This window comes from Alexandromys fortis, unplaced genomic scaffold (genome assembly GCF_014885135.2).
Source record: "Alexandromys fortis isolate MF-2015 unplaced genomic scaffold, M_Fortis_MF-2015_v1.1 scaffold_162, whole genome shotgun sequence".
Lineage (NCBI taxonomy): Eukaryota > Metazoa > Chordata > Mammalia > Rodentia > Cricetidae > Alexandromys > Alexandromys fortis.
In genome coordinates, this window is record NW_026068033.1 from 2836846 (window position 1) to 2861076 (window position 24231).

Below are 24231 nucleotides of genomic sequence, written 5' to 3' on the forward strand. Positions count from 1 at the left end.
CCCCTCCCCAATTGTACTTTACTAGGCAAAGGTCCCACTTCCCAGTGGGAAGGGCACCCAGGATTCTCCTTTGGAAAATCTCCTGAGCTGGAGGGTCAGGGATGGGCAACATAGAATGTTTCCTGGAGGCTCAAAGAATTCAAGCGAAGACTGTCCCAGTGGAACGAGGTTGGCAGAATCATGCCATCAAGGTGATGCCTGTGTCACAGAAACAACAGTGGGGCAGGGAAGCGGGCTCTGAAGCTGAGGGGGACATCCTGTCCAACAACCACACTTTCTCTTTTTATCAAACATGGAGGCAGATGTGGAAAGACTCAGGTTCTACAGATAAGCATGTCTCACCAGCCTCTGTGCCCGCACGGTGTGGGGTGCTGGCTGCAGACTGCGGGCATCCAGAGGGCCCCAGTTTATACTTCCAACGGCCAGTCTCGGACAATCTGTCCTTCCCGCTTTTCCCAACCTCATTAAAGCATTCACAGTATCAACACCTTCTTTAGGTGATGCAGAGTGAGCCTCCAAACGTCCAGAAGTCAAGCCATACCTCCACACTGAAAACTTTACTCAAGGCACCATTAGAGTCGCCCAGGAATACAGGCAAGCGGAACAAACAGCACATTTATCCCTACACACACACACACACACACACACACACACACACACACACACACAGGCAAGGCTCCTGAGATGAGTGAGTGTTGCTTAATTTCAAAGCCTGGCGCCTTGCTGCCAACTCTGGGGTTATGTAAGAAACCAGTTATGGTGTTTGCTTTGCCAAATCACCCAGGGCTGCCAGCCCCAAAAGACTTAAATGCATTTATTCTAAAAATGTTCTGAACACTGAGCGGCAGGTGTGCGTCAAACAAAGCAGCCTTTCCTTAGGCGACGATGTCTCTTACAGTCGTTACTGGTTTCCAGCCTACACTTACTGTGAGCTGACTGTGAGGAGGGGATTCACCAGTTGTAAAATTCCTATTTGCTCTTCAAAGCCCATCACGATGGTCTCTTCTGACCAACTAAATGTTCTCTCTCCACTTTACCCTCGCCACTTCCTGGGACTGGAGTTACAGACTGTTGTGAGCCGCCATGTGGGTGCTGGGAGTCAAACCTGGATCCTCTGCAAGAGCAGCCAGTGCTTCACCATCCAGCCAGCTCCTCAGCCCCTTGGGTAAGTTTTGGGAGCAATCAGAGAACGGGGCGCAGTTATGACTTGTGGACTCAGGAGTCATTGCTCACATGTGCTGTCACTGGTAAAAATGTGCTTGGTCAAAGGAAAGACAACTGCTCTGCACTGGGGCTGATACAGGAATTCTAACGACTGTCTACGCCAGCGCCAAGAGTGACAGTGCGGCTGCGCTGTGTCCATCCTGTCAGGGGGAAGTGCTAAGCACCGGCTTTAGTGGACAATCCAAGCTGAAAGTGAACGTGAGAATTCTAACCAGAAGAAAATTCTAACGAGGAGAAGGAAGAGGAGGGAGAAGAAAGGGAGGAAGGGAGGGGGGAGAAGGCAAGGGAGGAAGGGGGAAGAAAGAGGAAGGAGAAGATGGCAGGGAAGATGAAGGGGAGGAGGGGGAGGAGGAGAGAACGCCAGTCTCAACCCTCAAGCATGGAGAAAGACCACACTTTTCTTCCTAAAGTGGAATCTGATTAGCGTCTGTTTCCTTACTACCACGATCTTTCCCGGGCACATAAAGATCGCCTTCCTTCTATTACTTCTCGGAAAAGCAAGGTCTGCAAAGTTTAAGATGAAGAAACAGCCTCAGGCAAATCAGAGCGGCCCTAACCACCTGGCCGCCATCACCCAGGACCAAGGGAGGCAGCATTGATTTAGCGATTGCCAAGGCCGGAGCTGCTGCCATTACTCATTCCGGCTTGGCTCTTTTTGGTCTGTTCTTCCTGGATCACTTGCTTTAACGACCACTTTTAACTTCAGCTCTGATGTAGTCCTCACCCAGAGACATACTCTGGCACTTCCTGCAAAACCTGGGCTGCTGCCTGTGGGGTCTGGCCACGCCCCCCTGGCCCCACAGAATCACTTAGCTTGGCTGTCTTCCTCCAGGTGCCAAATGGCTTTCACAAAGCTCTGCTCAATCTTTCCAACAAGTCTGTCCCTTCACCTCTGAAGCATGATCCCCACTTTCTGGGGTGCCACTCCTGAAAGCCCTGTCTTTCCCAGGCAGACACTCATCCCCCTCATCATTAGGGCTGAGAAAACCTTCTGGCAGTTTTCTCCAGGGAGCTGGCAGACATGGCACTGTGGCCTAGTGAGGAAGGCCACTCAGAGGGGGACAAGGGGAGCTGCTCCTAGAGAGGGAGAAGGCAAGGTTGGAGTCTGTGACTCCCCAGCATCGGATGGAAAGGCCAGCTCCACGGATGGGGTGCAGCTCAGCTGGTAGAATGTTTGCCTCGTGTGCAGGAAGCTCTGGGATGGGTCTCCAGTACTACATATGCCAGCGTGACGCATGCCTGTAATCCCAGCACGTGGGAGTTGGAGGCTGAGGGATAGGAAATTCAAGGTGGGGCTGAAGAGATGGCTCAGTGGTTAAGAGCACTGGCTGCTCTTCCAGAGGACCTGGACTCAATTCCCAGCACCCACATGGCAGCTCACGGCTGTCTATAACTCTAATTCCGAGGGATCGAGAACCCTCACACCAACCAACATGTAGGCAAAACACCAATGCACAGTTTTTAAATAAAGTTTGGCGGTGTGTAAATGGTAGCATATGACAAAGACCCCACTAAAACTTGGGTGTTCCTTAGGAAACCCAGGGGGCTCCCATTGAGTTACAGGGGGAAGTTAATCTTTATGTGCCAGAGAATTGGGCTCACACCCTTGTGCTAGAATGTGGGAGACCCCAAACATCCTCTTTTCCCCAAGACAATGGCCTGGTTAGTTGCCCTGAGAATGGTAGTCATCCCACAGCGTGAAGAAAACAGCTGCCAACATTTATAGACTGGGAGTTCTCTTACAGAAGCTGAACTTCTGATTTCTCTGGATGGGAGTGTGGGGTGGGAGAAGACGCACGGCCATGAGCCCTGTGTGCTTTGGACACTGATATTCTCCAATGTCCCAGTGTCATTGCCACCGTCTCACTAAAGTCCCTTCACCGAGGATCAACCCCAAAGGCACATGAAGTTACAGCATCTGATCTAACTTAGAGAGTCATCTGCGAGAGCCAGGCGCTGGGTGGGGTGCTGGGGGCCACGCCGAGGCTTTCGCTGTGGTGTCTGCACAGTGCGTGCCCCCTGCCCCGCCTCCGACAGCACTTCCTCAAATGTATTGATTTTTCATAGGCTATTCACAGGCCTGCCACTCTCTGAGGTGACTTTCCAGGCACTTAGATAATGTTCTCTCGCTCCTGAAATCTCCTGTTGGCTCGTGGGAATTACGAGACTGACATGGTTATGGGGATGGCCTCGACCACACTCTAGTGCACAGAAACCACTGTTGCTTTCAACAAAGAAATTATTTTGCCATTTGAAGGTGAAATATCCCCCACAGGCTCATGTGTGGCACTGTTCTGGGGGGCTAAAAACCATTAGGAGATGAGATGAACCCTTTGGGGCTTATAGACCCCCTTTCTCCTTCAGGTCTAGCTCTCTGCTTCCTATGACACAGAAGGAGCCTGTTGTCCACCCACCATGCTTTCTCTGACACAATGGACTTTGTTCTCTAATCCCCAAGCCCCACCTCCTGCCCTCATCCTTCCTGTTGTTTCTGTCAGGCATTCCATTCAACAGTGAGAAAAGGCGTGAACAATGGCCATAACGGGGAGGCCCTGGCTGAAAGTCAGAACCTCAGCACTTACAGCCCCTTCACAATTAGCTTGTGATAAACGGAGCTTCTGGGGGAGGGCTGGAGGGATGAGAATTTTTTTTTTTTTTTTTTTTTTTTTGGTTTTTCGAGATAGGGTTTCTCTGTGGCTTTGGAGCCTGTCCTGGCACTAGCTCTGTAGACCAGGCTGGTCTCGAACTCACAGAGATCCGCCTGCCTCTGCCTCCTGAGTGCTGGGATTAAAGGCGTGCGCCACCATCGCCCGCCCGGCTAGGATGAGAATTTTTAAAGATTTTAAGTGAATGACTCTTTTATCTGTGAACACTCCACTACATATGTGCCCAGTGTTCACGGCGGCCGGAGAAGGCATTCCCGGGAAGTGGGGTGCTGTGGAACCTGGATCCTCTCTAAGAGCAAGTGCTCTTCGCTGCTGAGCCATCTCTCCAATCCAATCCCCAAGGATTTTTAAAGATACTTAAAAAAAAAAAAAGATGATCTTGGGAAGACAGCATTTTAAACTGTTTATGTGAAGATGTAGGACTTATTTGTTCAATCATCTTATGTTGAAAAAACTATAAAAACCATTCAACCTGGTTTTATCCTTTAAGAAACATCCCTTAGGACCAGCCAAACTTCTGAGAAGCCGTCGTGGAGGCTCCTTGCCCACGATGAGGGGAACCCATAGTGATCAACTTAGCTCAACCAACCAGTTGTCTGACGCCTGATTTCCCCACAGAAGAGGCTCTGTGTAAGGGGCTATGGCAAGCAGTGTGGGGAGCAGGCCAAGGTGGATGGAGAGAGCTGCGCTGTCCTGGTCCCCGCGGACACCTTTCTGAACCTGTGGGGAGTCCCAAGGATGGCGCAGGAGGGGTGGGCCTTGCTAGTCCATGTTGTTCAGAAGGGAGTCCAGATGGCCTGGGTATGAAAAAGCCTGGAATAAAACCTGACTCGCTGAATATAGCGACAATGAGGACTATTAAAACCCCTTTTTTTTAAAACCAAAATTTTACCAGAACTATTTATTTGACTTAAAAAAAAAACACCAAAAAAACAAAACCAAAAACTGTTCTGCAAATCATCTTTAGTGAAATACCCCAGTAATAAGCTGTGTTGGACGAGGTGTTTACAGTGTAATCAGAGGCATCCTGTGTGAGGGAACAGTCATTTGATTGTCGCTGATGTGCTGTGGGAGGCTGGGCCAACCTGTCTTAGTACAATCAGACCTCAGAGTACAGAGCACTCTGTAGACTGGACTGCAGTGTGAGGCTGGCAGGGAGAATCCAGTACCCACTGGAGGTCTACTGTGCAGACTCACCTGTTCCCACTACCCTAGCGCTCTGTGATCACGCAGGCGCATCCCGCCCACCCGCAATGGCCCCTTCCTTGGAATCAGCCTTCTAATAAGACTGGAATGTTACTCAACAAACTTTCCCCATTACAACACTAGAGATAACAGCTGTTTAATGTGCAAGGCCTTCTAAGAGAATTGGTATTTAATCAGCAAATTCTCGAGATCAAAGTCTCAACTCCAGTGGAATGTATTGCTAGAGGGAAAATTCCAGGCAAGAAGTCAGTTACAGGGGAAAACTCCCAGGACCTACAGCAGTCAGGCTTCCAAGTCTCAAGACAAACGATGAGTTTGTCCATCCAGCCATCACTTATTATAGACTTGTTGTGTGTTCTAGTTTATTCTTCTGTTGCTGAGATAAATACCACAACCAAAAGCAACTTGGGGAGGAAAGGGTTTATTCCAGGTCAAAATCCATCACTGAGGGTGGTTAAGACAGGAACTCGGGCAGAAACCGAAGCAGAAATCATGGAGGAGTGTTGCTGGCCAGCTCCCACTCAGCTAGGTAGCTTATGAAGCCCAGGCTCACTTCCACAGGGATGGTGCCGCCCACAGTGGGCTGAGCTCCCCCATCAGCCATTAATCAAGGCAGTCTCGAACGGGCATGACTGCAGGCCAAGCTCGTTGATACAGTCCCTCAGTGAGGGTCCCTCTTCCCAGGTGACTCTGGGTTGTGTTAAGTTGACATTAAAACCTAGGGTGCACACCATGCTTGGGCCAAAGGACCCCATCAAACACCTTGTAAAGGAACCCCGGATTCTTAGCTCTCACCATCAGGACTGTTTTCCTCCACTAAACTAAGGGCAGACCAAACTACACATCCCAAAACATGAAAACTCCTTCGTAAGCATTTGCTCAAGGGCACGTAGCACCTAGCACCTGGAGATTCGTGTGAGAGGAAGGCAGTTGCTCCTCCCAAAATCTCCTTGCCAAATCAGTCAAAAAACAAAAACAAAAGTCAAAACAAAACTCAGCCACAAAACTCAGTAAAGCACCGGGGAATATCTCACTTAGGTCCTGGATATGTTAGGACATCCATCCTGTCTCTGCATACTTCATTTTCAAAGAAAAGAATCCACACATGTAGCCACATTGAAAAATACTTTGGTAAGAACATTAACATAAATAAATGAGTTTATTAGATAAATTTTTTCACTGGGCCATAGCTGGAATCTGGGCCTGGAGAGCAGTGTATGGGAGACGGGGTGGGCGCAGAGCTGCAGGCCGCTGTGATAAAGAATATCTCTGCAAACAGTTTCCAAAGACGGCTGCAGCACCATCCCTCATCCACACGGTCCTGTGGACCAAGAGGTAGGGTGTCCCCTGCCCTAGAATGGGGAGGGCTTGTGTGTGTGCTTCAGTGGACACCGCATGGCCTCTGGGAAGTTTAGCCACATGCACCTACCTGAGCCTCAAGAACCTTTCCTCTTAGGCTCGCTGTGTGCAGCATCTTGAATGGAGGCTCTAGCCTCTGGGCCAAGCAAGGCTGAGCAGACTCCACAGACAGACAGATGCCTCTGCAGAAATGGAAGCTCAGGACCAACAGTCAGTGCTTTCTCTTGAAGCTGTGAAGTTTCACCATTCTGCAGCAACAGTCAAGGGAACATGTCCCAGATGTGCTCAGGGCAAGACTTGCAGCTAGTCAGACAGGAAAGCGAGCATCCAGGGCCAGTCGCCAACTGCTTTCCACAGGAGCGCATGCAAGAGCAGGCTTTGCCGCAGTTGGTGTGTGAGTGGCTCCCCAAGAACCCCTTAAAAGCTTGGTCCCAGACTGGAGCTACCGGAAGGCAGTGAAACCTTTAGGGGCTGTGCCCCTAGGGAGAGCCTAAGGTCAGGTGACTGTAGGACTCTGCCACTTCCTGTTTCTTTAAGTTTCACTGTCTATATTCAGTGCAGACGGCAATGTGTTAGTAAGGATATTTTCCTGCCAGGGCATTCAGTACACTGAGTGCTTCCCCAGCCCTGCTTCTCCTCACCCCCACTCCCCTATCCCTTATTCCCTGGACAGTGTGGCATCTACACACACACACACATGCACACACACACACACACACACACACACACACACTCACTGCTACCCTTCACCATCTGCCCCTACTCCCCCATCCCTTATTCCCTGGACAGTTTGGCATCTACACACATACACACACAGAAACACAAACAGACACACACACACATCTGATACTGCGTATTATGTGAAATCTAGGATCCACACATAAGAGAAAACATACAAGACTTTTCATTCTGAGACTGGCTTAATTCACTCAGTACCATTATTTATAGTATCAATTTTCTTAAAAATGATAAAACTTGATTTCTCTTTATGGTTGAAAACAAGTTTCACTGTACATGTCAATCACTGCATATGTCAATCACTGCATATGTCTATCACTGCATATGACTATCACCACATATGCCAATCTTTGCATATGTCAATCACCGCATATGTCAATCACTGCATATGTCAATCACTGTATATGTCTATCACTGCATATGCCAATCACTGTATAATCAATAACTTTTTCTTCCAGGCACTGACACCTTGCTTTCCCATGTACTTCTACGAAGTGCCACATCACCTTCCTATCTTCACGGGATGAAACCTCCAAAACTGTGAGTCAAAATAAACTTTTGCTTTTTGTTTTTAAAGAATTAAATGACCTTAGGCATTTTGTTACGTTCAGAAATGTGATGAGCATGAATGGGAACAAGGTGGGGTATAACGTCTTTATACAACAGAGAGCATCTTACCACGTATACACAGGGGTGGCAGGGCTGTGTGAGGTACACAACAGGGTGGTCATGGCAAGGACCTCAAGGACACAGCAGGGCAGAAACCTTGACAGGCGCCATGGAACCTTACCTACTGTATGGTTACTGTATAGTTATATAACAGTGGCTGTTAGCATGCACATCAGTGTGTCCTCTGATCCCAGAACTGTGAGCACCCTATGGGGCAAGGAGAACTATGCACGCAGGGCCAGTACACTGAGTTTGAGACTGAGAGATGGTGGATTACCAGGGTGGGCACAATAGAATCACAGCATCTTATGACAGGAGATCAGAGGGCAGAGGCAAAGGGTGCGGTGATGGGGAAACAGGAACTAGGATGGCCTGCTTCTACTCTGCGATTAGATTAAGTCACTCAGGGAGACTGAGCAGGGGAGCCCCTCAAAGGGACTGGACTCTTCCTGAAATCAGAGACTCAATGTGAGTGAGGCCTTTTAGCCAAGTATGGTGGCATGGACCTGTAATCCCTCTGGAGACCGAAATTGGGAGTTCCGAGTTCGAGACTAGCTTGGGCTACATAGTGAATTCAAGGTCAGCCTGGGCAACTAAGTGAGTCTGTGTCTAAAAGAAGACGTGAAGCAGTCTCTGATGCTGACTCTGAAGATGGAGGAGTCAGGGGTAAGGAATGCAGGTGCCATAGGGGGGTGGCGGGAAGCCCTCCATAAGGAGGATTTGACCATGCTGGGAGGCAGAGTCCGCTCCACAAATTCTGACAGAAGTGCAGGCCAGTCACAACCCTGCCTCTAGCCTCTAGAACAGAGTGCAGACAGCCACAACCCCACCTCTAGCTCTCAGAACCAGTGCCCTGTGAGCATGCCTGGTCCCTACCTCCAGTCCTGCCAGACACCTGTGGTGCAAAACGCGCCTCTGTTGTCCTTCGTTCCACAGCAACAGAAAACACACACACACACAAATTTACTGACTGGGAGTCTGTTTAACAACCTGCCAGCTGACTAGGATTGTGCAAGCCTGAACACCACTGGTGTGAATAATGGGCTCACCTGGAGTAGTTCTGGCCCAACCGGATTGGTTTGCTCACATAGACACCCTGAAAACAGCAGACTAGCCCCTCTGAACCATCCCAAACATCGTGAGAAGTGACAGCCTAGCAATGGTTTCCATGTGTGTTCAGGAGAAAACCCAGTCTCTGGACTGTGAGTCACTCCGGCTCCTCTCAGCTGTCTCACCTGTGTCCAGTTCCACTCTGTCCTGGATCACAAGGTCCCCAAGGTTGGCTCCCCAAGGCTGGCTCCCCAGGCTGGCTCCCCAAGGCTGGCTCCCCCAGGCTGGCTCCCCCAGGCTGGCTCCCCAAGGCTGGCTCCCCCAGGCTGGCTCCCCCAGGCTGGCTCCCCAAGGCTGGCTCCATGTCTGGCGCCCTGAATCCAAAGCTCCTCCCTTGTCTTTTCCTGGCTCATCCTACTTTAATAGAAAGTAAACAGCTCAACTCTTCTTGGAAAGCCTGCCCCAGTGCCTCATGGGTTGGCCCTCTTTCTTCCAGCCTCAGAAGAAAATGATAATGGGTCCAGGTTTATCTTTTAAACAACCCAGGCTGTCCATGAGACTTCCCAAGGACTGGAAAACGAACACCCACGCTTCACACCTCGTCCAGTTTGGGAGGCCAGGAGATGGCTCACTGACTATTTGTTGATAGAATGCCTGGATGGATGACAGTCCAGGTAGCTGTAAACTAAATACTGACCTAAAAAGAAGAACTGGGTTTTAAAAGACAATTGGTACCATACAACTAAACACACTGGAAATGGCTAAGATAGAAAACGTTGCATTATATATCCTTCACCACAGTTTTGAAGTTAAAAGGGGCAATCCCTGACCCCCCTTTTTTTTTTAACTGTAGTGGGTTCTGATGCTAGAATATAAGTTTCTTCCATCTGTGTTTTTGAGTCTCTTCCTTGTGGGAGGGGCCTGCTGACACCGAGAGGGCAGTAAGGGAAAGTGAGGCACCCACTTCAGCTGGAGTTGCAGTCTACATGGGGAGCCACCGCTTAAGCTGTTGAGGACAGTAAGCAGCTGGAGTGGTGGGGAAGAGGTGTCAAAAGTAGGCAGAAGAGGGGAGCGCCCTGGCTGGCTCACAGGGGATATGAACATAAGGTCTGTCCTGAAAACCAGGAAGTTGGTCAGTGAGGACTTTTGTTGCGTGGCATTTGAGTCTTTCGTGACACCCTTGGGTGCAGGCTGGACAGGTGATGTGGGAGGTCCTTCTGAATATGTGTTGCTCTTATTGGTTAATGAATAAAGCTGGTTTGACCTATGGCAGGGCAGAATATAGTCAGACTGAAAGAGATAATATAGAGAGAGTAGGTGGAGTCAAGGAGATACCATGTTGCTGCGGAAGGAGAAAGATGCCACAGACACCTTCCTGTTAGGCCACATCCTCGTGGTGATACATAGATTAATAGAAATGGCTTAATTTAAGGTGTAAGAGTTAGTTAATAAGAAGCCTGAGCTAATAGGCCAAACAGTGTTGTAGTTTTTGAAAAATTTTTATTTATTTATTATGTATACAACTGTCTGTGTGTATGCCTGCAGGCCAGAAGAGGGCACCAGACCTTATTACAGATGGTTGTGAGCCACCATGTGGTTGCTGGGAATTGAACTCAGGACCTTTGGAAGAGCAGGCAATGCTCTTAACCTCTGAGCCGTCTCTCCAGCCCCAGTGTTGTAGTTAATATAGTTTCTGTGTTATTATTCGAGTCTGGGTGTCTGGGAAATGAAGGAGCATCTCCATTGACAAATGGCACTCACCTTCTGGGGCACGGATCCACATAAGACCTAAAAAAGCTTAAGAAGAAAAAGGGCTTCTAGATCCACAAAAATGGAAGACAAATACAGCTTCTTGGTAGCTACATTTTTTTTAGATAGGCTGTTTGCTGGTGGCAAGCAGAGGTGCAGCTCCTGTAAGAGAAGGCTTCCTGACTCAGCCTTAGCCACAAAAACTGTGTGGATTCATTGAGAGATGTCTTCCTGGTTTGTGCTGGCAGCACAAACTCTGGCTCTTTCGGAGGTCCCACACTTAAATGGGTTTTGTAAGCAGTGTGATACTAATTGCTTAATGGTGATAGTGACACAGACTTGATGAGTCCCTGGAGTTGGGGCAGTGAGCATGGCTTGCAGAGGCGGTGAACATACCTCTACCGTGTTGGACGGGGTGGAGTTGGTCCTAGCCATGCCCACTTAGCATTAAAAAAAGAAAGGCACTTTGGATCAGAAAATGATTACAAATATGCAATAAAGACAGATTCAGATAAAAATAAACCTCTCAATCGGCCATAGTATGTTTAAAAAATGTACATAGGCTTGGGAGAAAGAGGAAAAAGAGTATAGACTGTTATAAAAAGAAGTAAATAGTTTTAAATAAAACAATACATAGGTTAAAGGAGTAACAATAATATGAAAAAGTAATAGAAAAAAGTCATGTAAAGATGAAAAATACACAGAGAGTCTAGATTATGTATACTATTGTGTTTTCTTTCAATTTTTTGATTATGAATGAGCTAACTACAGAGAGACATTTCATTGTACAGACTGCTAACCAACACATATATTTTAAACATATCTTGACTTCAAATTTGAGTCTAAGGATAATGTTACACTGGAAAAGAGGTTTTGCTTTTGTTCCCACAGAAGATGAGGACCTGAGGATTCCTTCCAGACTTATGTGATTTAATGGAATAAGACCCCCTGAAAGTTCTCCATGAACCCTAAAAATACTTCACCCAACAAAGAGCAGGAAGCAGTTTAGAGAAAACAATATCCCAATTCCCAAAATGATTGTTTATAGGTGTTCATTTTCATTTAAAGGGAAATATGATACAGAGATGAATACTTTTCATTGGCAGGAATCTTGGTCTACTGATACAAATTTAAGGTCGATTTTGTTACACTGTGTATATATATTTCTGATTGTTTAAGGTACTGTGTTTGTGCAGTTCATTTAAAAATGTCATATATACTTAAGAAATACAGATTAATAGAGAGTCATCTATAATAGTCAAACTTGTAGTCATGTTAGTTAGGTTTTCTAGATGAACAGAGATATATTTCAGATAAACAGGTATTCTTCAAATCTTTCAAAGACCTACAGAATATGGCATTTAAAATGTTTTAAGAACCTAGACTTTTCTTGACAGTGAAACATGTCTGCTTCTGGCAGTACCAATTACTTCAGAGAGGATAATGGGCATTGAAGAAACTCATTATGGAATTTGCCTTCAATGTAATGAGGTTAGCCATTTGAGCAAGTAACTGCTCTTGCCTGTACTTCTTGATGGTATGCTGTATAAACTGGACATACAGGACTCACAGAAAAATGAACTTGCCTAAAGAAGGTGAGACAGTCCTTCAGGGTTCCTGCTTCATGAAAGAGTCTGCCAGACATTCTGCAGGACACAGAAGAAAGTTACTGACAAACAGCCAATATAGGCAAAACAGTCTTTCAAATTTCCTGCTTCGTGGAAAAGTCTGCCAGATACTATGGGCCTGTAGGCTGGAGATTGGATGCCCCAATGTTACAGAAAAACTTTGGGTGACTGTCCAGGCAGCAAGACATCTCTATCAATTTTAGAGTTTTGGGAGTTGCTTACAATGCACTTCCTGTTAACTTAGGTAATATTATATACTTCTGGGGTCTTTGAAGAGTTTAAGACAGATAGTTATAGTTTTCCTTAGTTATGATAAAAGATAAATTAGATATAAAACTTTAGACTCACAAAGATAAGATAGATGATAGAGTATTTTTCTTAACTTACCAAATGTAAATGGACCAAATATTGTAACTATACTTCTTGACGACTGTTTGTTACATGCAATTTTACTATGTTATTTAGACTACTAAATAAATTTTACTATACTATTTGTACTATATTTATTTAGACAGAAAAGGGGAGATGATGTGGGATTCCCCTCTGTATGCTGTGAATATGTTTTATTACCATTGGTTAATAAAGAAGTTGCTTTGGCCTATAGTAGGGCAGACTAAAGCCAGGCAGGAAATCTGAACAGAGATATAGAGAAAGAGTAGGTAGAGTCAAGGAGACACCATATAGCTGCCAAAGGAGAAGGACCTGGAACCTTTCTGGTAAGCCATAGCTTTGTGGCCAATACACAGATGAATAGAAATGGGTTAATTCAAGATGTAAGAACTAGCTAGAAACAGGCCTAACTCATTGGCAGAACAGTGTTGTAATTAATATAGTTTCTGTGTGATTATTTGGGTCTGGGCGGCCAGGAAATGAATGAGCAATCTCTGTTTACAGATAGGTGTTCTATACAGTTCAGCACCACACAAGCTTCCAGTGGGTGCATCCCCGTGGCAAACTAAAGCAAAGTGCAGAATCAAGGCCAAGTCACAAAGCCTGGGCCAGGCTCCCTTCCCCACGCCCAGTGTTAGTACCACCTCACGATTGTTTCTCGCTCTAGTGGGGGGATCAGGGCCGAGCTGAGCAGTCTGTTCTGGAGGGTCCGGCATGTTGTCTCTCATAGCTCAGTCAGAGGACACCCCGAAAACCTAACATCCTTCTGGATAGTGGTGGTGCACGCCTTTAATCCCAGCATTTGGGAGGCAAAGGCAGGTGGGTCTCTGTGAGTTTGAGGCCAGCCTGGTCTACAGAGTGAGTTCCAGGACAGCCAGGGATAAACAGTGAAACCGTCTCGACCTCTCCTCCCTCAATGCCCCAGACAAAAACCCAAGGTCTGCTGATGTAAGGTGGACTGGCCCCGTACCAAGAAGGCCACTTCAGAGAGTGGACAGTGTATGAAGGGCTCTGCCCTGGAAGGGGCGGGCAGCAAGCATGTGTGGTGTGTGTGCTTGAGGAGGAGGGAGCTCATGGGGTAGAAAGGCCCAGTGTCCTAATATTCTGAACCCCGTTTTCGCTCAGCGTTTTCCAACAGAAGACATCTGAGATGAAACAATCTCTCCTGTGGCCCTGTCACTTGCCTTCTAGCGCCGTCTCCCCGCACCCCTGCCCCCCCCCCCCCCCGTCCCTTCTTCTGATTGTCCTGAAGGCCAGTCGCTGTCCTCTATTTGTTCCTGCAACTGCGAAGCCTTCCAGAGACTGCCAGATGTCCCTGGGAGGGCAGCCTAGAGAATAATAGCGCTGGGATCTAAAATTAAGCAGGTTGTCCTAACATGCCAAGAATAGCCCCAGCACACCAAACACACTCATTTAATTTCTTATTCAGCAGGAAAGAATGACCTCTTTTAATATAGAACACCTTTGAAATGTGTCGTTTCACACATGGCCCAGGCAGAGCCTCATATTGTACACAACTCAAAAGTGGGGTGACGCACGCAGCAGACATGCTGAAAGGCGCGGTTGCTCCCCAGTGAATCACCCCACACATGCAGCACGCTCTTTGGCCAAGTGAGGGATTTACGAAGTAAAAAGGAGCCAGAGAAAACATTTTAGTGATTCAGAAAATGACCCAAGGGCTGGGGATGGCCTGGCAGGAGAGCCAGCTCAAGGCCAACCTCAGCTACAAAGGGGTTCAAGGCTAGCCTAGGATAGTAAGGCCCTGTCTCAAAAACAAACAAAACAACGTAAGATTTAAAACTGACTCAGGCCAAATGGGTTTTGCTATTGTTGTCTCCCTCATTAAATAAAACCCCACTTCACAACAGCTTTCTGCTCCTGCCCATTCTTACGCCAAGAACCCGTTACACACAGGCTCTAAGAGGAAATGACGTTTAAAAGTTGATCCATGATGATAGTTTCTTCCTTATTTAAAAAAAATAAGGAAGTTAAAAAAAAAACCGTAGAAACTTTGTTTCAAACTAAATAGGCTCTGACATTTACTGCTATAATTAAATTACTTGAAAAACCCCCAAATGCTAGAGTATCAACATTCTAGAACTCAATGGAAAAATCAAGAGCTACCAAGAAGACCTTCTGCAATTTAAAAGTCAACCACCCTTATCTTTGCAGCCTGCTAACAAATGCAGCCTTCTCTGGTACCATTACATACGCAGTTAACTGCAGTTCAGAGTGTGGAAGCTGGAAGCCACAGAACGGCCTGCAGACCAGGAACTCAACAGGAGGAAGCAGGTTTAGAATAGCAATGACACACCCCCCCCACCACACCGATATATATTTCACAAGAAATGCTTGATTTCCATTTCAGATGTGGAAAGAGAACATGTTTTCCCCACCAAGACGGGAAACAGGAAAGGTCAGGGGTCCTGACCTACTACCATGCTCTGTCTATAGAACCGAAAACTGAAGCCGTGAAGTCACGAAGGCACGATGGAGGCTGAGCAATGGGGATGTACCCGATGAGGAAACACAGCTCGAATACTACTTGGGGGTCTATATGTAGGAAAGAGTCACACAGTCTACAAGACAGGACTTTTGTAGGGCTGCTTCCCCTCAAAGCGAGCCAGGGAGCTCCCACCCAGCAGGTGCCACCACCAGCAGGGCCATGAAACTGAGGAACTGGTTGGGAACTCCTACCACACAGGCTTTGATGGGGACCTCTGTCTCTCAGAACAAGGGTCTCCCTTTGGCCTCGCTCCTCTTACCTGCTGTCTAGGACTACACCGTCGCGTCAACCTATGGTGTAGAGGGCAGGAAACCGAGACACATTAGTTTCCCCACTGCTGTGGCCTGAACTCTCATTATGGCCTCTGGGAGAAGGCTTGAGGAAGGGACTGGGTCAGATGAGGTCCTGGGATGGGAATGGCTCCTCATAGGAAGAGACCAGAGAACCTGCCTGCTCTCTCTCTCTCCCTCCCTCCCTCCCTCCCTCCCTCCCTCCCTCCCTCCCTCCCTCCCTCTCTCTGCCATCTGAATACTGAAAAAGACTGCTATCTGCAGACCACGGCAAGGCCCTCCCCAGGAACCAGCTGTGCCACTGGCCAGTCTCCCAGAGTGACGGGAAATGCAAGTCCTCTGTGTTAAGCCACTCAGTCCATGGTAGTTAGTGATAGCCTGAGCTAAGATGCCCTTACCAATCTGTAGCAGTCATGATAGTCTGAGCTAAGATGCCCTCACCAGTCTGTGGCAGTCATGATAACCTGAGCTAAGATGCCCTCACCACTCAGCTTTAGAACCAGGTTTGAACAGTCTATGGGTTCCAAGTCCAGGTTCTTGACTTACTGAGACAATGAATTAAGACAGTCAATGTTGTCTTTTGACTACAGAACACGTTTTGCTTTCAAGGCAACATATGAATCTGACTTGCAAAGCTGGCTACATCCTGGGTGAGGGAGGATCTTGTTCCCCTAGTCAAACACAATCCTCTTCCACATCTTTCTCACCTGAGACTGCTAAGGGACTTCTTGTTTCTCCCCTCGGGGAGAACAGCATGAAGGCAGCTGTGAACAGGATAAAGGTTTCTGAAATACAAGCATGGTATTCTTAACAGCTTTCCTGAGTTAAAACACATATGATGTTATAGTACAGTCAACATCTTCATACACCGAATACAACTGACACATTGCTTGAGATCATAAATACAGTTTTTATAGTTGTTGTTTTTGCGTGGCATGTGTGTGTGTGTGTGTGTGTGTGTGGTGTAGTGCGGATTCACACCTGTGAACACACATATGAGGCCAGAGAACAACATGTGTCATTTCCCACCGTATTCCCTTGAGACAGCGTATCTCAATGAGCAGGAAGCTAAAGCTGTTTTGCTTGGCTGCCAGGGGGCTCCAGGATCCATCTGCGGCCACAGCACAATGTTGGGGTCACAGCATCAGCAGCCAAGCCCAGCATTTTCCTTAGGGCAAGGGCTCTAACCCACAGTCCCACCTCTCCAGCCCAGAAGCATTTTTTAATTAAAACAATATTATTCATGAAAAATGTAAAGGCTGTTAACTCCCAGCTACCCACAAATTTCCTTAAATTCCATTTAAAACAGGTCAACAGAAACATGTTAAATTCTCCCAAGGTGCCAACTAAAGGAAACCTTATTTTTTCCAGGCTGAAGAGCACTCGCTGCTCTTGCAGAGAGCCAGTGTTCAGTTTCCAGCACCCAAATGCATAACCCCAGTTCCAGAAGATCCAGTGCCCTCTTCTGGCCTTGTATGGCCCTGCACACATGGTGCACATAAGCTCACACAGGCACACACATTTACACATAATAAATATATACATATATAAAACCTTATGCTTCCAAGTTCTTCCTGTAAGCACAGACAGAGGACTGTTGTGAGAACATGAAGCAATGGCAAAGCGATGCATGTGTTTCCTCCGTGTGCTTGCTTTGCACATGTCCTGCTCATCTGCGCAGGTTTGATGGCCATGCTGTTTTGTTATATGTAATTTTACTATGTTAAAGTTAAAGCCTTTCTTTTTTGTTTAAACAGAAAAAGGGAAAATGATGTGGGAGTGTTTTCTTTCTATCTGTTGCTTTCATTGGTTAATTAATAAAGAAAACTGCTTGGCCTAATAGGGCAGATTTTAGATAGGTGGAGTAGACAGAACAGAATGCTAGGAAGAAGGGAAGTGAGCCAGACGCTATAGCTCTCCTCTCTGAGATGGATGCAAGTTAAGAATCTTCCCAGTGAGCCACCATCTCGTGGTACTACACACATTAATAGAAACAGGTTAATCAAGATATGAGAGTTAGCCAGTAAGAGGCTAGAGCTAATGGGCTAAGCAGTGTTTAAAAGAATACAGTTACCGTGTAATTATTTCAGGGCATAAGCTAGCCAGGCGGCCAGGAGCCGGGCAGCAGGAACGCAGCCCGCTGCTCCTACAAGCTGGCTTGTGGTCAAACTCCAGGAAAGAAGTGCGTTGGCTTCAGCTGCTGGGTGCTGGGCTGTGAACAAAGCCTCATGATCCCACTCTCCGTCATCTGCCTCTCGCCACCCCTGTCCTGTGGAGGTCAGCCTTTGGCCCATGACTAAGGTGCTGTGCCCGCACATGCTTGGCCTGAGTGCTGGTGGCTCTCCGAGGGCGAAAGGGGAGTCAGACAGTAAGACCACACTTTGGTCAGCATGAGGCAAAGATGTGAACTCCTCATGGGGGCACCGAACAGAACTTAACCTATGATTTGATCTAAATATTGTTTTTATATCTTTGCTAATTGTCCACTTCCTAACCTGGTGGTAAGGTGATGGTCTATCATAATCTGGGGTTTAAAAACACATCTGCCAACTGATTCACTGCGGTTGCTCAAAGCTAGTATTAGTGGTGAGAACTCAAGACCCTAAGATGACAAATCACGGAGGACAACTTAGAAGACTGATGCTCACAGCCAGGGTGACCCTGCTGACCCTCCAACCCCGGTTCAAACAGGGTTGCAGGGTGCCTGACTTATTTCTAATACATAACACAAAGGCAGGCTTAGCTCTACTGGTAACACACACAGTAGAGACCCTTACAAGGATGAAAAAGCAGAAGTCATCAACCTAGACCAGGACATTTCCCCATGGCTGCCTTCCTTGTTCTGCAGGGCTCCAGCAGTGGGGTGGGAGTGATCTCCCAGACTACCTGTTCTTTCAGTTGTTCAATGAACCATCTGCTCAAATACCAGCCATGGTCGGGGTGCTGACTAGGCCAAATCTTGGGGTCCAGGTACAACTATATCATCATTCCTTGAGCTGATGGTTCCATGGGGCACATGTGACCACCCCAAAAGACTGTCAGGGTCACTGAAGGTAAACCAGGTGTGATCTTGAGGCTCCACCCAGTATTATTGGTGGTTTTGTGGCTTTAAAGCAGCCCAGGGAGGTAAGGGTGAGAATCACCACCCAGGACTGGTTTTGATCAGAGTTATCTGGAATTGAATGCGGGGTCTCACCCAGCGGTATCGATAACCCCTTTTTACTCTGTATTTTGAGTCAAAGGCTCACTAAGTTGCTCAGACTGGCCTTGAACTCATTCTGCAACCCAGGCAGGTTTTGAATTTGTGATCCTCCTGCCTCAGGCCCCTGAGTAGCTGGGATCAGAGGCCTGTGTCACACACAGGTCCAGCTATGACTCACACGAGTCAGTGGCCCAGGTCCATGCATGGATTCTCAAGAAATCTTCTTACGGAGTCAAGGCTTCCCCGGTGGCCTGGAGTACGGTTTGCGGAGGATGGCAGTCCTCACTGGGGGCGGAGGATGGCAGTCCTCACTGGGGGCGGAGGATGGCAGTCCTCACTGGGGGCGGAGGATGGCAGATCTCACTGGGGGCGGAGGATGGCAGTTCTCACTCGGGGTGCGATTCCAGCCTGCCATGTGCCCACTAAGACAGAGGCAGAACAACCTCAAGAAGGAAGCACCAGGTAACCCGACTCAAGGAAGAACTCTGTGATTCACCATGGAGTCCATGACCTTTGCTATGGGCCGAATGGCACCCAAACACACACAGCAGGAGTCTACTATCCAGCACTTTCCACAGGACTGCACTAAAGGGAGAATTTTTCACATCTGGTTATGGTAGAGAGGCCAGCCATTAGCGTGAGCACTGTCAGCTGCCTAGTGTGATTATGTTAGCCTCGGAGCTGCAAAGGCCCTGAGACAGAGGAACCTTCTAAGGAGACAGACAGCTCCGTCCCCACCCACGTGGTGATCTTGAACTTCTGGCCTTCAGGACTGGAGGGGGAACGCAGCTGTTTTCGAACACTCAGTCTGTGACCTGTGTTGGGCACTGCTAATAAACTGTATAATCGCATCGTCCGAGGTGGCGACAGTATAATGCACACCCATCTGAAGAACATCTGTGCCCCCCACAAAAGCTCCTACCTACAGCTTCTGTTTCCAAGGGGTAACAGCAAATGTGCTGATGGCTGCACCTACCCCAGGGCACTAGCTACCTTCAGGCCTGGTTAGAGGGGTACGTGACTCTATTGTGGAGCTGAGGGCAGTCAAACTCTGCCATCCAACACAGGCTGCAATTCACTCACAAGTGAGAGCCCAGAGAATCGCCAATGAGATTGGCGGGGACAGGCAACTCTTTGAGTCATGAAGCTCCTTCCCAAATGCCACCTTCCTGGCAGTCCCCTCCCCTAATGAACTCAAGGGGAGTGGCACCAAGGCTTTGAAAGGCTCCACCACGCCAAGAGAAACAGAGTGGATTCGTGCCAGTGGTGGCTATCTCCCCCAGCACTGTTCCTGTCCAAGGTCAGGAGGAAGGCCTGCTGGCGGGCTCCAAGGTGGAAACTCATACAGCAATGTATCCTTGCAGACACTATCTGTGATTACTTCTCCCCTGGAAAAACAGATGACAAAGCCTGAATCACATTGTCCTGGACTTTAAAATGATGCTGACTTGCCGCTTTCCACCAGAGCAGTCAAGGGGAACTCAGAGGGACCTCTTTCCATCTGGTCACAAGCTCGCATTCCGACAACGGGCAAGCGCGGCGCTGTCGGCTGAGATCGGCTGCAATGTTCCCCGATGGACACTCTTTCTGCCCTGTTCCCTTCGGTCAGTGTTACAACACTGGAGGGCCTCCTGCACCTTTCCTTACCGGATGCTGGCATCTCCCTCCTGCTCCTAGGCAGCGCTGGAGTTCCCTGACCCTGTAGCTCAGCGGCAAGACCCCTGGAGGGCATCTTGGCCTGACACTGGCACAGAGCCTTAAAAAAAATACCATGGAAAGAAGCCGTAGATCTCAGCTCACAGGTTGTATGAGAAAGCCAGAAGGGCCAAGGTTCTAGGAACACTCTACTAAGCCGAGGTAGGGGGTGACAGCCCCTCACTGTCTGAGGTCTGAGACAGCCGAGTGCTCAGTTAAGATGCAGGCTTGGGATACAGGCAGGAAGCTCTGCCAGACTTCCTGAGGTTAAGACTCACACTGCGTCTCTACTGGACACACTGTGCATGGGCAGGTCCTGTTAGGGAAAGTCTACCATTGTGACATGATCTATGTATCAGATGTGATCCTGTTTACAGCTCAGGTTTTTGGTGGTGCTACAGACACACTTACTATACAGTCTGGGCCCTCAAGGGATCCTGAGTCTGCAACAGGCTTAGGCAGCAGCCATGACATGGCTGAAAACACAGAATCCTGGGCCCCCAGGTCCCCAGAGGACTCCTCCACGTGCTGAGGTGTGAGGAGCACGACCCGTGGAGGGGCGTGACAACATCTGGTAAGAATGTGAAAATGTCAGCGTTAACTTCTCTATAGGGACTATGCCAGACTCACAAAGGCCAAGGCGGCTTTCAGGACTGCCCAGGGAAAATGTTTAGCACATGGTCCGTGGTATTAGGATCACCTGGGCTGGGGATGTGGCTGAGGCGTGGAGGCCGGAGGAGGAGGAGGAGGAGGAGGAGGAGAAGTTCAAGGTTATCCTTCGGGATGCGTCAGGAGTTCATCAAGGTCAGCCTGGGGCCTGTGAGACCCTGGCTCAACCAGAAAATGAGCACTCAACTCAACCACTTACACACACCCACCATTCTCAACCGAAACATTCTATTTGATGTGCTGGTTAAAATGTGTGACATGTGCCAACCTGAGATCACGGGGGGCGGGGGCGCTGTGTGTACCGTCCATAAAGATGGGGATGGGGCTGTCTGCACTGTGCCAACCTGAGATCACGGGGGGGGGGCGCTGTGTGTACCGTCCTTAAAGATGGGGATGCAGCTAGCTGTGCTATGCCAACTTCAGCTCATGGGAAGCTGTGGTACTGTCTATAAAGATGGAGAAGTGTCTGGACTTGATTTTAATTGACTTACATGACCAATAAAACAATAAATGTCTTTCCCTCCATGACCAATTTTAGTGGTTGCCTGTATTTCTAACATTCTCCTCTAGAGACCAATTTTATAGAATTCACATGACTCAAACTTTTAATCTGTCTCATTCCCACAAGTTTTTCTTTTCTTAATGGGATGAGGGAAGACTGGAGTATAATGGCCAGAATATAATATAATTCTGAGTTTCAAGCTGCCTGAGACACAACACACAGAACTCTTTTCTAGACCACAGGTGTGACAGCATTAAGGTCCAGGGCTATGGGAAAGGGGTCAGACCCAAAAGTTCTGGGACAGCAGCTCTGTTGGGTAGCTGCTTCTCAGATGTGACCCAGCAGCCTCCACTGGGCTCCAGACAGACAGCCTTCCACAGCTGGGGCAGCAGGGCAGAGACCTTTCCCAGTGGGACGGACTCACTGGGCCCAGAAGTCATCGGCAGCCGTTGCTCAACCAGCACCTGCCAATTTTCTCCCCAAATTTAATATTTTCCAAAAGGAACAGAAAGCCCAGCCAGGTGCCTGGAGCATGCTGCCACATGACTTCCAGGGCACGAGACCATGGAAAGTCACCCCACTTCCTGATAGCACACAGCCGCCACCAGACGGTCCTGACTAATTCACTCCTTGCTGCCTTTCCGCACTGACTCACAGCCTCTTCTGCTCCAGAGTGATTCTGATGAGGAGGATTCCACATTTAAAAAGTCGGGTATATAGAAAACCCGGAAACCCAGGTACAATGGAACACCCGAGTCTAAGCCCCAAGTAAGGGTTTGGTCAGAAAATCCCAAGACTTTCAGTGCTTTGGGCCCTGGGGCCACATCTTCTCCAGGGGAAGAGGCCTGGGGGTCACATCTACCCCAGGGGAAGAGGCCCTAGGGAGCCACATCTGCCCCAGGGGAAGAGGCCCTAGGGGGTCACATCTACCCCAGGAGAAGAGGCCCCAGGGAGCCACATCTACCCCAGGGGAAGAGGCCCTAGGGAGCCACACCTACCCCAGGGGAAGAGGCCCTAGGGGGTCACATCTACCCCAGGGGAAGAGCCTTTGGCACAGCACAGCCAGCATTTCAGACTCAAACTCCGGGTTCAGCCCCACAATCAGAGCTGCGGCCAGAGAGACAAAAGAGCAGAAGGCAGCAGGGAAGCCTGGACTCCAGAGTAGTTAAGATGCAAATGAGCTAAGCCACAACAGGCAGTCCTGCTCGGGCCAAGACAGGCGTTATTAAAGGCCATTTGAATACGTTATCATGTTTTTATTACCAAAACGAACACTTCTGCATTAGCTTGCTTGGGCTTGAAGGAGGAGAGGGGATTTAAAATCCCTTCTTTCTAGAACACTACACACATTTTTAATGGGCAAACCACTCTACCAATCACTTCTGTACTCGCCTTCCTTTGCATCTGCTTCTGTTCTCTTTTGGACACTGTTGGGGATCACTTCTGGGTCCCCAAGGATGCTGTACTCCACCCTTGAGCCCCAACACCTGACTCTGATTTTTATGTTTCTAGCCATCATCCCAAAAAGCGTCCTTACAGAAAGACGCCACGATGTCGCGAATTAGGCAATCACTGGGACCTAAAGAGCATTACTTCAGAAGAATCACTCAGTGTTTTAAACACCTATAATTAAATGAATTATTATTTTTAAAAGCAAACTTTCAAATTGATTTAGACATCGGGTGAAGGCGAGGTGCTGGGTCGCTGAAGCCTTAGCATTGACAAATTGCAGGGTAGGGGTCAGCAGTGGGTTGCCCAGCCCAGTTACACTGCCTCTCACTCACGAGGCTCATTCCAGCCACCTGCTTCAGAAAACCCTAACTCCCAGCTTCCGTGGCAATCCGACAGAGGTGGCAGTTTCATCTGGGAGACAGGGCAGGGCAGGAGTCACCGGCCAAAAAGCACCTAGCTTGTGCTACCGGTCCCCTGCAGGCAGCTTTATGACCAGAGAATTGCTGCCAAGCCTGGAGAAATGATAAACTGAATGACACACTCAGATTCATATTAACACGCACCATGAGGTAAGTTTTAAAAACACGGAAACAAGTCCCATATGCAAAATACTTGAAAGACGAGCAAGACAGTGCCCACTGTTCAGAGAGGATGACCTTGGGGATTCAGCAGCACTAGCTAGCATTAATGATGACGGGGATACTGGGACAACTGGTACCCACCTCATAAGGGACAGCTGACCGCACCTGCCAGGTCCTGCAGTGGGCACCCACTAAGGGACAGCTGACCGCACCTGCCAGGTACTGCAGTGGGCACCCACTAAGGAACAGCTGACCACAGCTGACCGCACCTGCCAGGTCCTGCAGTGGGCACCCACTAAGGAACAGCTGACCGCACCTGCCAGGTACCGCAGTGGGCACCCACTAAGGAACAGCTGACCACAGCTGACCGCACCTGCCAGGTACCGCAATATTTCGCTTTTCATTCATTCCCGCACCATTCTGAGACAGGCGTGGTTATTTACAGATGGAAGAGAGGCTGCACGTGGTGCTTAGGCCTCTTGGAGATCTGACTGTAATCAGGATTTAAAGCAACTTAACAATGAAACTGTACCCAACTTGACACAGATTCTTCAAATAGTGAGGAACGATCCATCAGCCCCATGACAAACCACGCTGACAAGTTCAAGCTGCCAAGGTGGTGCCCGTGGTCCCAGGCACTGCTGCTGGAAAAAGT

General features: G+C 48.4%; 1 protein-coding gene across 1 annotated transcript in view; it reads right to left on the reverse strand.

Moving 5' to 3' along the window:
- Positions 1 to 24231, reverse strand: part of Rcan1 (regulator of calcineurin 1) — a 71386-nt gene that overhangs the window by 9702 nt on the left and 37453 nt on the right. The gene's annotated exons all lie outside the window — the stretch shown is intronic.